General features: G+C 46.4%; 1 non-coding gene across 1 annotated transcript; it reads left to right on the forward strand.

Moving 5' to 3' along the window:
• The first annotated feature begins 5513 nt into the window (after window positions 1–5513).
• On the forward strand, window positions 5514–5586 carry trnat-ugu (transfer RNA threonine (anticodon UGU)). Its single transcript has one exon. It is a non-coding gene; the product is annotated as a tRNA-Thr (tRNA).
• Window positions 5587–5951: the final 365 nt, after the last annotated feature.

Genomic DNA, 5951 nt, shown 5'->3' on the forward strand with positions numbered 1-5951 from the left:
GGAGAGAGAGAGAGGGACGGAAAGACAGAGCGAGGGATAGAGAAAGAGAGGGAGAGAGGGAGAGAAGGAAAAAGTCAGACTATTTTATCTCTGATGAGCAGATTCCCTACACTGACCCAGGCGTGCGCACGTACACATGCAAGCACACACACACACACACACACACACCAACATGTGTATAGCCACGCACATGCTCAGAAACACCTCGCCCCCACACACACACACACACACACACACACACACACAAAAATATATGAACACATAAATATATATGAACACACAGAAATGCACTCAATCATGTATACACTTGTGTATATGAACACACACACACACACACACACACACAAACATAAACACACAGTAGCACACACGTAAACACACCTACACATTAACACACACTAATACACACCTAATCACACACTGACACACGACCACACCCCCTTTAACACACACTAATACACACATAAACACACAGTAGCAAGCACTTAAACATCCACACAAACACACACACAGACACACACATAAACACACACTAATACAAAACCACACCCCCCAATACACACTAGCACACGCACACACACACACACACACACACAGACACAAACACACACGTACACCTTGTAGATTAACATGTACTTAGCCTACATAAAATACAAACACACACACACACACACACACACACACTCCCAACCCACGGCACCTCCTCACCTTCACACCCCCCACCCCCTGACCACACACACACACACACACACACACACACACACACACACACACACACACACACACACACACACACACACACACACCCTCTTTGCTCAAATGTAAATGCTTGCCAATAAATCTGTTTATTTTGGAGGCATGCTTCTGTTGAATTATAAGTGACCATATGGGAAGGTTGTTCTGTGAACCGAGGGGTGAGGAGGAGAGGAAGAATTAGCAGAAGAAGAAGAAGAAGAAGAAGAAGAAGAAGAAGAAGAGGGGGAGGAGAGGAGAGGAGAGGGGAGGAGGGGAGGGGGGGAGGGGGGAAATCGAAGCAGACAGATGCTTGTAAATAGGAAACACTCGCTGCGCTTTGCCTCAACCCATAAACTGTCAGAGTTAATCAGACAGGATGAATGAATAGGAGGAGAGAAGAGGAGGAGGAGAGGGAAGAGGGGAGGAGATGAGGAGAGGAGGAGAGGAGAGGAGAGGAGAGGAAATAGAGAGGAGGAGAGGAGAGGAGAGGAGAGGAAATAGAGAGGAGATGGAGAGGAGGAGGAGGCAAGCTGAGAAGGAGAGAGAGGAAAGGAAATGAAAAGAGGAGAAGAGGTGTGGGGAGAAGGGAGGAGAGGAGAGTAAGTGGAGGAGTGAAGAGGGTGAGCAACGAGAAGGGGGGAGGAAGGCGGACGAGAAGAAGGAAGAGGAAGAGAAGAAGAGGGGAGAGGAGGAGAAGAAGGAAGGAAACATGGTGAAATTAAAGGTGAAAGAGAGGAGAAGGAGAAGGGGGGAAGACAGGAGAAGGAAGTGAAGAGTAGAGGAGAAATGGGGAGGGGAGAGGAAAATAAAAGCACAGAGAAGGAAAGGGAAGCGAACATGAGGAGGGAGAGGAAGGAAAGGGAGGAGGTGAGAGGAGAGGAGAGGAGGAGGAGGTGAGAGAGGAGGAGAGGACAGGAGGGGAGGTGTTGAGGAGAGGAGAGGAGAGGAGAGGAGGAGGTGAGAGAGGAGGAGAGGAGGGGAGGTGTTGAGGAGAGGAGGAGAGGGGAGGAGAGGAGAGGAGGTGAGAGGAGGGGAGGAGAGGAGGGGAGGTGTTAAGAGGAGGAGAGGGGAGGAGAGGAGGTGTTGAGGAGAGGAGAGGAGGAGAGGAGGTGAGGAGAGGAGGAGGTGAGAAGGGAGGAGAGGAGGGGAGGTGTTGAGGAGAGGAGAGGAGGAGGTGAAAGAGGAGGAGAGGAGGGGAGGTGCTGAGGAGAGGAGGAGGTGAGAGGGGAGGAGAGGAGGGGAGGTGCTGAGGAGACAGAGGACAGGTTGGTAGATTAACATTTATTCACTATGCTGAAGGGATTTCAAACATGGCATCAACCGTTTGTGTGGCAGATGGCCGGAGGAAAAGTGTGTTAACACTTCAACTCGAATCAGCCCTCGCCAAACTGAGAGAGAGAGAGAGAGAGAGAGAGAGAGAGAGAGAGAGAGAGAGAGAGAGAGAGAGAGAGAGAGAGGGAGACTAAGATAAAGTGTGTGTGAGAGGGGGAGTTAACAGAGGAATCGTGTGTGTTCCTGTGTTTTTGACGACCAAATGTCCTCATAAGGATAGAAAGATGATAGGCCTAGCACCTTTCTTCATGGGGCTAGTTTAGGTTTAAGACTTGAATTTAGGGTTAAAATTAGAATTAGGATTAGGTTTGGGTTGTAGCTTAGAGTTTTAGTTCTACAAACATTTCTCAGATGCAGAACTGCTAACAATCAGGTTGGTTGAGTTAAACCTCAGTGGGCGGAGCCAAAGAAGCACTGCCTCTGTTAAAGAAATGTTAACTATAAGTCCAGTCTGTGTTTAGGTTTGGGGCCCAATCCCAATGTCCCCCCTACAGACCGGGCCCTGAGCCCTCACAGACTTAACTGGCGTCACCTGTGTGTGCAGCTGTAGTGTCTGAGTGTGAGAAGACATGAGGGCTTGAAATGGTACAGGAGGAATGGGACAGCACTTTGTGGTATCACGTGTTGCCTTGACGACGTTATCGCCCGTCAATTAATCAATTTGTAATTTACTCTTTGTTTGCGCTTTTTTGTCTAAACAGCATTATTAAGCTAAAATGAAAAAAAATGTTGATGAATAATGTTAAATAGCCCTAGGTATATGTTTTGTAACATTGCAAAGTTTATACTGTGCTAATGGATGTAGAAAATACTCTTCATTCTACTAGAGGTTAACCTGCACTGCATCATTACAATATGTAAATTATGTAAAAAACAGTAGGAGGTACGTTGAAAGCAAACGGTACTTTTAATAAAACTTAATGAGCACAAATAAGCACATAAGAAAGGCTATATTACATGCTGCTTATATTAGCAGCATGTAACATCCTTCTTAAACGTTTAGGAAAACTTTCTTTTTTCTCAAATGAGTTTTAATGTTGCAATGTTTTCTCTTTTAACTGTATCTGGCATGTAGTTTGATCCTTTCATGCCTGTTTCTCTCTAAGTTCTTAATTATGTTTTTTTTTAATTTTGTATCGGGTGTATTGGCAGAAATTTTCCACATACATGAATATTAACGTCACAAACACTATGAACTGTGGGTAATTCCCTGAAGTAAAGTCTACAGAAATGCGGACTTGCTGAAAGTCTGCATAAAGGGCTCATAAAGTCCGCCAGTGAGCCCTCGCGCACTTACCGATTTCACAGTGGGACGTCCTGAAGCCTCGCGGACTTGATGGGAACGTGCGTCAAAGTCTGTGAGTCTGTGGGATTGGGATTGGGCCAGTGTAAGGGGTGGAGTTTAGGCAAGGAGTGGTGAGAGAGCAGGGTTAGGGGTAAGGGGAATGACCATAATGAAAGTCCTCACAAGTATAGTAATACAAACATGTGCATGTGTGAAAGAAAGAGAGAGAGACAGAAAGTGTATGAACGTCTGAGAGAGAGAGAGAGAGAGAGAGCAGGGAGATTATTCTCTGATAGTGGAGCTCAAGCCCCGTAACAGAAGGCGAATCCCTTGTTTCAAAGGGGAATTAAAGTTCAACCTGCCGGAGGAAGAGAGAGAGAAGAAGCTTTCAGCCGTATGTAAAGTCCGCCCGCCGCTCTCACCACACTTCCTTGTTCTAATAAAGACGGCGCACAAAGTCCTTTCCCCCGGGGGGCTTTTAAAACATTTTCCCAAGAAAATGAGCCTTTGTACAATCACAGCAAGCAAGATGGACAGTTTCCATTACCGGCCCTTGTAATTAAAGGATTTGTACTAATAGCAAATTTATCATAATTCCTGTTGGCTATCAAGTCCGTGACAGGCTATTTCATTTCAGCGCAATGTTTCATTTTAGAGCCTTCAGGTTAGTGCAGTGTCTTTGCCTTGACATCTAAACCCCTGTAATGAGATGCACACACACACACACACACACACACTTGTCAAATGTTAAATAAAAGCACACAAGCACAGTTTTCTGAATCATACATGCACGCGCTCACACACACACACACACGCACGCACGCACGCACAGGCAAACGTCTGGGTCATTAAATGAAAGCACACATGCTCACTCTGCTGTAGCACTGTATCAAATGCAGGCACACACACACACACACACACACACACACACACACACACTGACACACACACTGACACACACACCCCTAAACCCTTTAATAAAACTTAATAAAGCATCTTCAGCCAAACAATCTGCTTCTCTTGTTCACACTAATAGAGGCCTGAGGTTGCTTTGTACAATACTACACCACACACACACACACACATACACACACACACACACACACACACACACACACACAAAACCACAGGGCATACAATGCAAACATATGTACACACAAGGGCACGGCACACACACGTGCATGGACATAAAGAAAACACACAAGGACGCATTCAGATGCACATAGTCATGGCCAAACACACACACAACACACACACACACACACACACACACACACACACAGCTTCATATGCACAGAGTCATTGTTTGTTCTTTGATTTGATTGGCTCACAGTCAGAGAGCATACGGTGGCCAGCAGGGACGAAGAATGAAAACAGGCAAAGACCAAAGACTGTATATACCTGAATCAGTCAAATGTTCTCATCTCTCACTCGGTGACTCTCACTGATTTATCCACCAAAGACACATTTCATTTCATTTCAGCAGCCTGGCAGGAGGTGACTGCAGACAGAACAACAGTCTGGAGCCGGGGTGGGGGGTGGGGGGTGGGGGGGGGGGGGGGGGGGGGTGTGGGGGGTGGGTGGGGGGGGTCCTGCTGAAGGACACTTCAGCAGGACGGACGCTTGCCAACACGGAGGTTTGGACCGGCGTCCTCGGTTTGAAGGAAGGTCTCCAGACTCAGTACACCTGCTGCTCTAGCATATGTTTTATTAAAACTCTGGTTGGAACGCTCCGCCGCCCGCCAGAAGCTCCCACATAACGGATTAACAGTTTCTGATTCTACAAACAACGTTTCCTGTGTATCAAGCAGTTGTTTTTTGGGGGTTTTTTTGTTGTTTTTTCACAAAACAAGCAATTGGAAGAAGAATAACAATGAAACTGTCTTCTGTCTTGCTGCCTGTTGTCTTACTATCCTACTATAAAATGAGGAAAACTCATGTCTGTCTGTCTGTCTGCATCCATTTTGCTCCTCAGTGGGTTGGCCAATCAATCTGAAACTGCACATGGGCATTGAGCATTGGCATAGGCAGGGACTGACGAAGCTGATTTTTCAATTTTCCCAAAGTTTCGCTGTTTATGTGCATATTTGGCAAGTCTGTGTGTAGTTGTGGCGCGTGCATCCCCCGGGTATGGAGTAGTAGTGCTGAACCTGACTTTACCGGCTCTATAGCTCAGTGGTTAGAGCACTGGTCTTGTAAACCAGGGGTCGCGAGTTCGATCCTCGCTAGGGCCTGTGCTTCCATTTATCCTGAATTTCCCCAAGGGGATCATTAAAGTGCTATCACATCTTATCTTAAACTAAAGGTTGATTCAAGGTATGTGAGATACACTCGTAGCTTTGAAATGCTTCACTTGCAAGCTAACCAACAGAGATCAAACACACAAACCAAACCAAACTACGCCATTGCTAGCTCCGGTCAGGCTGTAGAGTTAAAGGAGAAGAGGCTCTGTTCACTGAAGTTTATCTAAGTGTCGTCCAATTCAATTCCAAACTAGCTTTTTGTTTTAACTGATCTGGTGTCTGTGGACGTATGTGTATTCAAAGCTGTGTGTGTGTGTGTGTGTGTGTGTGTGGGAGTGTCCATGTGCATGTCTACT

This window comes from Centroberyx affinis, unplaced genomic scaffold (assembly GCF_046629955.1).
Source record: "Centroberyx affinis isolate AG114_WGS23_722 - 3 ecotype Tasmania unplaced genomic scaffold, CSIRO-AGI_Caff_v1 ptg008355l_1, whole genome shotgun sequence".
NCBI lineage: Eukaryota > Metazoa > Chordata > Actinopteri > Beryciformes > Berycidae > Centroberyx > Centroberyx affinis.